Source organism: Arachis hypogaea, chromosome 19 (genome assembly GCF_003086295.3).
Source record: "Arachis hypogaea cultivar Tifrunner chromosome 19, arahy.Tifrunner.gnm2.J5K5, whole genome shotgun sequence".
NCBI classification, from domain to species: Eukaryota; Viridiplantae; Streptophyta; class Magnoliopsida; order Fabales; family Fabaceae; genus Arachis; species Arachis hypogaea.
In genome coordinates, this window is record NC_092054.1 from 115,003,545 (window position 1) to 115,015,498 (window position 11,954).

The 11,954-nt window shown below is 28.3% G+C and overlaps 2 long non-coding RNA genes across 2 annotated transcripts; one reads left to right on the forward strand and one right to left on the reverse strand.

Annotated features, from left to right (window-relative positions):
- Positions 1-2,582: 2,582 nt before the first annotated feature.
- Positions 2,583-8,070, reverse strand: LOC140181803 (uncharacterized). The gene is made up of 2 exons (XR_011877266.1): positions 7,677-8,070; positions 2,583-2,839 (listed from the first exon to the last, which is right to left on the reverse strand). It is a non-coding gene; the product is annotated as an uncharacterized lncRNA (long non-coding RNA).
- LOC140181804 (uncharacterized) lies at positions 7,085-8,268 on the forward strand. The gene is made up of 2 exons (XR_011877268.1): positions 7,085-7,163; positions 7,530-8,268. It is a non-coding gene; the product is annotated as an uncharacterized lncRNA (long non-coding RNA).
- Positions 8,269-11,954: the final 3,686 nt, after the last annotated feature.

Sequence of the window (11,954 nt, forward strand, 5' to 3'; positions counted from 1 at the left end):
TGACGGTGACTGTAATAACCACGTAGTGTCGAAAATCTTTCCGGAACCCAAAAGAATAGAAATCAACTTAAAACCCTTACCGGTAGTGGATCTTAGGGGCGGTAGTGGCGTTCTCTAGCGGCAGAGGCTCGATGGCGCGGTTGGTTTCTCCTCCAACAGTGGCTTCCCTTCCAGGTTCTCTCTCTCACTCGTCTCTCTCTCTCCACGGCTCTGCTTGATGGCGACAGACTCAAAGGTGGCGGCGATGACACGCGTAGCAGCAGTCTGTGATGATGACGACGGCGGAGACCCAATGAAGCTGGCAGCGACGGGCTTCCTCCATGCCCGTGAGCACCACGGTGGCGATGAAGAGGATCGGCGACGGTGACACTGGCGGCACTGGCTTCCCTCGGTGACGACGAAGACAGCACGGATAACAGCAGCGGCGCGATGCTCTTCGCGGCGCCTTCCTCTCTCGCGCATCTCTGCTCCGGCAATGGGCTGAACAGCGACAGTGACGACGCAGACAACTTCTCCCCCTCCACCGGCGCCCCTCTTCCTCTCGGATCTCCTCCTCCCTTCCCCCTTCCTTCTTTCCCTCTTCCTTTCTTTCTTTCTTTCTTTCTGTCGTTAGGTAAGGGGTAAAGGTGGCTAGGGTTTTGGTGAGTGTGTGTGAGTGTGTGGGTGAGGGGGTTGGGTAGCTAGGGTTAGGGTTAGGTCAAAAATTAGGGTTTTGATTTGGGAATTTTGGGTTTAATTAGAGTAAGGTAATTTCAATAAAATTGGGGCATAGAGTATTAATTTGAAATCTAAATTAATTTCTAAAAATTACTTTAGAATATTATTTGTTGTGTTAAAATACTAATTGATTCTCAATCAATTACTCTGATTAAAAATACATGATAATATAATTAATTTTCTTTATCCTTAAAACTTAAAGTATTAAATTATATAAATATAAATTATTTGAATCAAATCATATAAAATTCTTATTAATTCATAACTACTAACTTTATATTTTAAATATAGAAAATAGCTCAATAATTATAAAATTATATATAATTTTAATTTAAGTAGTCAAACCTCATTATTTTTTAATTTCTAGAACTTTAAAATTGTAAATAGGAAAATAATCCATAATTATAGAGTTTGGATAAAAATATTAACTAATTTCAAATCCAATTAATCGAAGTTGCCTTTAATTATTTTTAATAAAATAATTTCTGAAATTAAAACTGGGACAAAATGCATATATAAACCAATTAGAGGCTAATATTACACATATTTACCAAAACGAAAAATATTACAAAGATCTACCAAGTATTTTTATGTAATTCGAATGAGACCTATTCGAATTATAAAATCCAATACTAATTCGAAGCAGTGTAATTCGAATTATGCATGGACAAAATGTTTTAGTAATTCGAATGAGGGTGAAACGAACTACATGCACGTAAATATAGCTCTAATTCGAAGTGGACTAATTCGAATTACCACAAGTAGCAGTCCAAGGTAATTTGAATTGGTCTCATTTGAATTACCAATGAATGCCTTATAAATATAGTACGAGTTTAGCTTTTTCTTTTAATGCATGGAATATAAAATATATTTTTTTATTTTTAAATTATTAATTTTTTTAATAAATTTATTTAAATTATATCACAAAAGAATATTTTATTCCATGAAAAACAATTAAAAAATGGCTTAAAAGATGTTAGGAGTACTATAAAAATTTGTAATGTTCCAGTAACTTAGGTAAATACATGCACGTACTCAAACTTTAAATAAAATACTCTACATAGTCAATAATAATTTCAAAATTAAAAAAAAATATATTTCTATCATCTACTTACCTAAGTCACTCGAACATTACAAATTTTTATAGTACTCCTAACATCTTTTAAGCCATTTTTTAAAAATTTTTTTGCATGGAATAATTTTTTTATTTTTGAATTATTATTAATTATGTAGAGTATTTTATTTAAAATTTGAGTACATGCATGAATATTTGTATTTAAATTTAATCTTTTTTTAAATTTTTTAATTCTTTAAATTATTATTGACTATGTAGAGTATTTTATTTAAAGTTTGAGTACATACATGTATTTACCTAAGTCACTGGAACATTACAAATTTTTATAGTACTCCTAACATCTTTTAAGCCATTTTTTAATTATTTTGCATGGAATAAAATATTTTTTTGTGATATAATTTAAATAAATTTATTAAAAAATTAATAAGTTAAAAATTAAAAAAATATATATTTTATATTCCATGCGTAAAAAAAAAAGCTGAATTCGAACTATATCTATAGGGCATTTATTGGTAAGACCAATTCGAATTACCTTGGGCGTGGTAATTCGAATTAGTCCTATTCGAATTAGAGCTATATTCACGTGCATGTAGTTCGTTTCACCCTCATTCGAATTACTAAAACATTTTGTCCATGCATAATTCGAATTACACTGCTTTGAATTAGTACTGAATTTTATAATTCGAACGAGTCTCATTCGAATTACATAAAAATATTTGATAGATCCTTGTAATATTTTTCGTTTTGGTAGATATGTGTAATATTGGTCTCCAATTAGTTTATATATGCATTTTGTCCTTAAAACTGTAAATAAATATATAATTTAAAATTAGTTCATAATAATACTTTTGAAGATCTCCGGATCTTACAATGTCAATCTCTAGTAATTAGCACCCCAACCTGAAAACAGGTAGTTCAGGTAGTGGAGGCAATGCAAATTGCAATGTCCCCTAATCATGAACTCTGGCCTTAATGAATGCTACCATGAAAACCAAAAAGTGTGGGAAAAATCAAACCATAGCCCAACTTGTTCTCCATGGCCATTATCTGATAAATGAGAGAGACAAACAAAATCATTACTTGCACAAACGTTTTCATCTTAGTGAGCTTATAAAAAATAAATTCTTCCCACAGCATATATATAGGACAATAATTTTAAGACATGCTTTATGATCTTTAGGAAAAGTTGATTCCTCTAAATTATGCTAAACCAATTATTTAAGTACACTATTTAGCCATAATTAATTAATTATAATATCTTTTGGACATTCTTATAATAACATCCCACTATAAGGCCACTACCAACTTGGAACAAGGAGAATAACTAATCCAAAATTATTTAATTTCTTTAATGTTGAATAATAACTAATAGGGACACGCTACTCTAAAGATTATTTTGTATAGCGATAATACTAAAGAAATTGAAAAAAAAATAGCTAAAATTTATTTTATTTAACATTTATTAATTATCATAACAATTAATAAATATTAAATAAGGTAAGTTATAATTCTTTTTAATTAATTTTTTTTAGAAAAATATAGGTAGACAATGAAAATATTAAACAATGTAAATAATAGATATATCGGATATTTAATTTACTAAGTGTGTGAATAGTTATTCTAATATTAAGATTTAAGTAAGTAATTTGGGATGTAATGTATTTTATTTGAATTGAACTAATTTTAAGGTCCATTATTTATATTATTCAAAAAAAATTATTAGATACCTAACATAACTCATTTTTTTTGTTACTATACATTTCTATTTGTCTAGATTGTATTTTTGCCGTTGAAAACAGTTACACATGTGGTATTAATAGCGTGCACTAACACTATTAGTTAATGATTTTATATTTTAAAATGAATCTCTTTATTCTCAGTATAAATTTATATTTTCATAGTATAAATTTATATTTTCACATTATAATTGACCTAGCTAATATAATTCCAATTAGATGTTGAATTGAATGAGGTTGATCATCAAGCTCCTGATCTTGGTTCCAATCATTTTCTCTCACTTTTGAAGTCTATGCACGCATGTCCATTAGGCTTATGTTGTACAAGACTACAAGAGAATCTGCATTGATGTTTTCCACTCTACATGGTTTTTTACCTAAGCACCCTTGGCTCTTTTACCGAAATATGCTCGTTTCATTGTGAGGGCAATGACAAATTTAACAATTTTTTTTTTCTTTTTCTTTATATCATGGGATTGGGAATATATGTCTCTGAAGCATGTGACCAAAAAGCAAACATGAATGAACATGGAACCTCAAAAGAGCAAGGGCTTTTGGTATGTAGTCAAAAGCAACAATAATGAAGTGCTGGGAAAAAAATTGACAACAGTGGACCATCTTTGACCAAAGTCCATGACGCCAAAACTAAACTAGGATGAGGACAAACAAGGATTTCCCCAATGTATAACCAAAAAAAGATATTCTTAGATTTTAGTAAAATTCTGTGTAAATAATTAAATATAACCATAATTAATAAGAAAATTGACTAATTAAAATGACAATTATTAAATTCAAACTTTTATTTCAAATGACATATTCTTAATTATTAAATAATTTGCACATGATACACATGATATTCTAAAGCACACTTAGTTATTGAATAATTAACTGATGAGGGAAAAGATGATAGTACAAAACATTAGTAACAGTGACTAGAATCTGTTGCAAACTTGCAGTGCCTTTTTTTCCCCTTTATTCTTTATTTGTGATGTATGTTTGTTGTTTTGGTAACTCATTCAAGGTTTAGAAAATTAGAACATATTGTTCATTGAATTTACTCATCAGCAGTGAAATAATTTTGTAGTGTCTTAGTACAAATTTACAACTCTGTAGATTGTTGGAGAAAGAAACCTACCTGGATTCATTAAGTAAGAGATTTTCAAGAGGATTAAGCACAAGAGTAGTAAAAATAGAGCTTGATAATTATTAAATGACACAACACAAGAATTAAAATGTCCCTATAGCTATTTGTGATTATATTTTACATAATTTCTTGGTGCAAAGACAAGTTCTGTCAATTAAGGAAGAAAGCTTGACCAATAAGAGAAAAAAGTATTCCAGGTCATCAACATAAATAAAGTTTTCAACAGCTATATGGCTCTTGATTCATATAATGAGCACCATACATGATTCAATATATATATATTTATTTATAAGTTTAATGATTTGATTATTGCCCATCCATGAGGATTATGTAATTAGTTTAAATAAAATTATTTTTTCTCCATATATGCATAAATGTGTGCTATTAAAAACAATTCAAGATGCAAAAATTAAGCTGAAAATAATTTCTCTCAAATAGTGAATAGCCTAAAATTGATAAAACAAATAGCCTAAAAAAGGATAAAGGGATTACAAGAAAGAAATGATAACATAGTAGCCAGTGAAAATCGAAAACCAGAAGTATCCTTCAAAGAATAATTATATATTGAGAAACAAAATATTAGTCTTTTTTGTCCTTCAATTTTTTAAACTAATCAAAACGAACGGTACTTATTTTTTATTGTAGATCAAGTTGAATAGTCTCTATGTACACAATCAACAACATTAACTCAAAAAAAGCTTGTGTGGACCGTTAAATACATGGCATATCATTAGACAAATTGACACGGTGTAAAAGTGTTTCAATCAATTTTATAGATATTAAAATCGAACCGATAATTAATTCGACTAAAATACTGAATTATTGAATTAATAGTTTAATTAGTATATTATTGATTCAATCAATTGACCTAATTATAATTAAATAAATATAAAAATTATAAAAAAATAAAATTAAAATTTACATTGCATAAAAAATTAATGCATGTTTTTCAAATAAATAAAAATTAATTAATTAAAATTAAAAAATATAATTTAATTTTGTTTATGTAATATATTTAAATAAAAAATTAATACAAAAATATAATTTAGTTTTATTTGTATATATTATATTATTAAAAAAGCATTCTATGTAATTAAAATGTAATTTATCCAATTTTATATAGTATATTTAATTAAAAGTACCATATATAACAAGGAGAAAGTTTAGTGGAACAAGGGGAACCTTTAGACTGTTTACGTTTTGAAACTTCTCTGTCAATGATAGGAAGAAGAATGCTAAAGGAGAAGAAACAAAAGAGTAGCTAGGGAAAGGCCGAAAAGAACAGTTAGGTTTCCCTTTAGTGAATGATTTACAAATAACTCTAAACATTTAAAGAATTAAAAAGCATATAAAAGTGGTAAAAATATATGTCGTAGTGTGGTACTAGGTATTGGTTGGATTTGGTAAACGGGTAGGCATAAATACTAGGTAAACAATGGCCTTTACCATAACCACTGACATTTAGAAAAGGTCAATTTCATATTAGCTATGAATGGTTGTCTAAATTTTGTTTAATTAATTTTTTTTATAATAAATTTTAATTTTTTAAAAATTATTTATTTTTATATTTTTTTAAATTAAATATTAATTTTTAATCTTTTTTAATAAATAAACACCACTTTTTAAATATCATAGTATTTACCCAAAAAATAAAAAAATAAAAGCATGCATAATGGGATTTGAACTCCCATACAAAAGGCATGGAAGTAAGAATAATTAAAAGTAGGATAAACTAGTAAACTACCAAAATTTATCTAAATTATTTTGTTACTGATAAAAATATTTTAAATTTTGTTATCAATAAAAATGTCAAAATTATTTAAAAACATAAAAAAATGTCTAACATTAAATATATATTCTCAACAAAATTTTAGAGAATGAATTTTGATGCGATTTTTTGTAGCATGATTAAAAAAATAAATATTTTAATCCTTAAAATTTGGTTAGTTTTCGCTAAGTATATATTTTTTTGTGATTTTTTGGCCAACAAAAACCAATAATACTTTTAAAAAATACAGAGTCTAGAAAAATCAAACTTTTATCTTTTTTTTGCGTAAATTTTTTAAATAGTTATCTAAATATTCTTATAAAATTTTAGATCAAATACATAAATATTTTGTTAAATATAAAAATCGTTTGCCACATATAAAAAATAATATTTTTTTAGATATTTTTATTGTATTTTTAAATAATTTTAAAATATTTTTATTGATAACAAAATTTAAGAGTATTTTTATCTAAAAACGAATACATAGGGAACAAGTGGAGGCCTGGCCCTAACTTTTTAAAAAAAGAAAAACTAATAATAAAATTTAAGAAGTTCAACCCAATAAAATATAATGATTTTAATTTTTTTTAAATTTCTAAACTGAGTAAACACTACATGTCTACGTTATCTTTCTTCCCTTATTCCTTTTGACATTTAGTATTCTTTTGAAGCCATAACTTGAAGAGCCACGCTCTCCACTGTCAAGTGTCACAACGGTACAAGGTACAATATCTTAAACACTTTTTTATTATATATTTTAAATTTTAAATTTCTTAGACTTAGAGATTATATATCTTAAACAGTTACTATGCACTCTATTATTCTTGTTGATATATCTCTATGTATAACCTAAGTAAATATGTTCGTATAAAGTTTGCCACTATTTAATTTAATTTAATTTTCATTTAGATTTAGATTCACATTTTACAGAGGATGGACAATTAACAATGATCTTTTAATTTTCAACAATTATCAAACCATTTTTCATAGTTAAACATCTACTTAAACATCTACTGTTATTTTTAAATAGCTTTAATAATGAAATTATTACTTTTATAAATGTTGAGTTATACACGTATAAAATTTTAGTCATGCAGCTCATTCATCAAAGATTTCCCAACATGCCTCCTACATGTCCATTATGCCAGGAAGAAAACGAAACAATAAACCATTGTATATTTCAGTATGAAAATGCGAAACTGATATGGCAAAAGGTAGAAATGGAAGCATATATACCTGGATCTAGGATAATTAACTTCTTTGATTGGTGGAATTCAATAGTAAGTCTTCTAGAACGCCAACCAAATGGAGGCAGCAGGCTCCTGCTCACGGCGATTCTGATTTGGAGTATCTAGAAAGAACAAAATCAAAGGGTATTTGAGCAACGAGCTACTCCTCCAGAAGTGATTGCCACCAATGCTGCCAAACATCACCAAGAAATCCTTGCTTGTCCGCTGCATCTTCAACGTTAGTTCCGTCTTCAACTTTCCCTTTCTTCTTTAGTTTATTTAATTACCTTATCTCACTTGTGAGTGAAATATCTTGGAGAATCCTTCTCTTTTTTTGTCCGCTTATGTTCTTCACTTTGGACAATATTTATTTATTCTTCTTTTGATGAATAAAATAAATTGGATGTCTTTGGGGAAAAAAAAACTATTGATATTGTCATACGGATTCCATTGATGCTGTACTTTTAGTAGTTTTTGAGCAAATGCTACTGTGAGCAAATGCCACTTTGAGTTCTATTTCATTGATGCTGTATGTCTAGTAATTTTTTTTTATTTTGTTATTGATGTTTAATTAATAAAAAATATTTAGACTTTGTTTATTCATGTGAGTACATAATTATTTGAATTTTTTTTTAAGTAAAAAAAAATTAGAACATTTTATGATGAGAAAGTAAAGTAAAATTAATGTAATTTTTAAGAAAAAAGCTACTAATAATATTGGTATTCAAACAACTAAATCCTCTAATCTTATTTCACAAGAAGTTTAAGTAAGTGAACTCTTTAATCTTACTTAAAATACACTGAGAAGAAGATTGCTGAAAAATTTGACACCAATTCTATTATCGATAAATTTTATGATATGAAGAATCGACGTGTACCATTTAGTTAGTAAAAAGTACACATATTTTTTTGTATTTTAAATATATATTTTCTATTGATATATTTTTATAATGTATCTTACATTATATTTTATTTACATATTTTTTAATATTATATATATTATTCGCCCCACGTTAACATTTTTAGATCCGTCTCTGTTTATATCAATGTCAAAATAATTCAAATACATTTTGTGTGGTTTATACGTAAAAGTATTTTAATTGAGTTGCTAGAGCCTTAAATTTAGACATTTGAACATATATTCATTGCTAAAAATTTTAACCAAGTAAATTTATATGCAGTGTAAGATTTAGAAGTTAAAAGCTGGAGTTTAACTCTTCATGGGACACGCACAAGATTTATCTTATTAGGCAATATGCATCCTTATTATACCTAAATTGCTAAAATCAACGTGGCTTAGACATTGACAATGATTCATGCCTTCTCAAATTCGTCATCAACTTTAAAGTAGATATTTCTTAACTTTTTTTAGAAAAAAGTAAACTGTGTCTATCAACATTTACGGTTTTACTATATGTTATTGTTATGAATTTATCCAAAACCACCAAGATCACATTAGAAAAAAATCATTAACTTCGTTTAAATAAATATCTATTTAATCTTTACAATAATTAAAAAAATTAATATATTAAGAACTGGACATATACTTATATACTAATATTTTAACGAATAAATTTTTATAGTAGTGCCTGAGATTCATCGAATTATTCAATTTGATCATTGAGATTCTAATTTTTTTATAATAGTCTATCAGATTTAATTTCAGACACCATAATAATTCTTGAGTTATTTTCAGTATTGACTTAACTGACAAAGTACTGATGTGACTATCCTTTACCACGTTGGAGATTCTCAAAACGACACTGTTTTTGTTTGGCACCCATTGTTGGAGCAAAATGATATCGTTTGGGTATAACAGTACAACGTTTTGGGTCTATGGTTACGGTTTTTTTTTGTCACGGTAAAAAATCGTGACTATCGATTTTTTAAAAAAGAGTAGTCTAAAGGGATCTATGGCCACGGTTTTGAGGGGTGACCTAAAGAGGTTTATGGTCACGATTTTTTACAGTGACCAAAAAGAGTCTATGGTCACGGTTTTTCAAAAAAAGGTGACCTAAAAAGGTCTATGGTCACGGTTTTAGAAGGTGACCTAAAGGGGTTTATGGTCACAGTTTTGGGGGTGGCCTAAAAGGGTCTATGATCACGATTTTGGGGTGACCTAAAAGGGTCTATGGTCACGGTTTTTTACAGTGACCAAAAAGGGACTATGGTCACGGTTTTTCAAAAATTGGTGACCAAAAAGGGTCTATGGTCACGGTTTTAGGGGGTGACCTAAAGGGGTCTATGGTCACGGTTTTAGGGGTGGCCTAAAAGGGTCTATGGTCACGGTTTTAGAGGTGACCTAAAGGTGTCTATGGTCACGATTTTTTACAGTGACCAAGAAGGGTCTATGGTCACGGTTTTTCGGAAGGGTGACCTAAAAGAGTCTATGGTCACGGTTTTGGAGGGTGACCTAAAGGGGTCTATGGTCACGGTTTTAGGGGTGACCTAAAAGGGTCTATGGTCACGGTTTTAGGGGTGACCTAAAGGGGTCTATGGTCACGGTTTTTTACAGTGACCAAAAAGAGTCTATGGTCACAGTTTTTCAGAAGGGTGACCTAAAAGGGTCTATGGTCACAGTTTTGAAGGGTGACCTAAAGGGGTCTATGGTTACGGTTTGAGGGGTGACCTAAAATAGTCTATGGTCACGGTTTTAAGGGGTGACCTAAAAGAGTCTATGGTCACGGTTTTACGAAAGGGTGACCTAAAAGGGTTTATGGTCACGGTTTTGGAAAGTGACCTAAAAGTATCTATGATCACAGTTTTAGGAGGTCGTCTAACCCCTCGGTACACTCACGAATCACAAGCTTCTCTGCGTCGTTCGTCGCACGTCGTGGGTCATCGTGCTCATCTCTTGTCGCCCGTCGTGTCCTCATTGCTTAGAAAATTGTCTTTACTGAAAAGTAAATAAATCAAAGTTCCGAGATAGATTGTGACTTTATTTTATTAAGTTTAAACTTTATAATTTTAGAAATTATTTTATTAGAAATAATTAAATAGATTCGGAGATAAATTCATTTTGAACAAATTAATATTCTTAGGTAATTTTATTATATTGGAATATTTTGTGTAATTTTCGTAATTAAAAAATAAGAAAGAATTGTACAATCTAATTTAGGTAATTTTTATTATGAAAAAGTTATGACTTATTTTATTAATATGAACTCTTTATTTTTAGAAATTGATTAATTAAGACTAATTAGATTAGTTTTATTAAATATTTTGAGTTAAGTTAATTACAATTCTTGTGTTATTTTTATAATTGGTTATTTCATATAATTTGAAACTAAAATTTAGTAATAGAAGTATTATATAATTTAATTTAAAAAATTTGTATTGTGATTAAATTACAATTTATTTTATTAAATTGAGCTCTTAAAGATTAACTTATTAAAAATGATTAAATGGATTTATTTTATTAGACTTAGAACACTTTCTGCCTCCTTTCACTGAGAAACAATAAACTTCATTTTACAATTTTAATTAATCAATAATACCACCTTAGCTTGTTAATTATATATGCTACATACTATTTAATTATCGCCACTTCTATTAGTAGTTGTATAATATTAGTTTGCATTGAGTTGAAGCTTGCCTAAAATCAAGTTCCTATGAGCATACGTGATGGAAATTTGTGCAAATCAAAGTGGTCATATAGCCTTAAGTTTTGAATGAATAAAATTAAATGTAACGATGATTAGAGAGTGTATATTAGAAACAAGTGCCTCGTAACTACTCATATTAATTATCTTAGGAAAATTGCCTTGCAAACCAAGCCAAAATAAAAAAATTAACATTAATCCAATCAAAGTTTAAATCCATATAAAATTATTAGCTGAAGCACTAGTTCTTATTATACTTAGTATATCTTTTTTATGTGGCTCAAAATCTTAGCAAATGTTCTTTGTTATTTAGTGGTTAAAATTTTAATGTTGATTGACTTATTAAACTTGTGCTCCATATTTATTATTAACATGTTTATTTCATTTGCTAGCAGGAGAACATGATTGGAAGAAAATATATTCTAAGCAAATATAAGATGGGATGGGTTTTATAATGATTTTTGTTATCTAAATATATTATTTTGATGTGTTCTTTACTTTTTGATTAGAGACTTTATCCAATATTATATGTAATGGATAAATTACACCTTATTTTGATTAGTGTTGTAATGGATATCCAGTTTTTAATAAAACTTTTATCATTTAGATTTATTGAATTTCTTATTCTTAGATTTATTTGTGTTTATCATTATTTTGGGATGTGATTATGCTTTAAAAAAAAT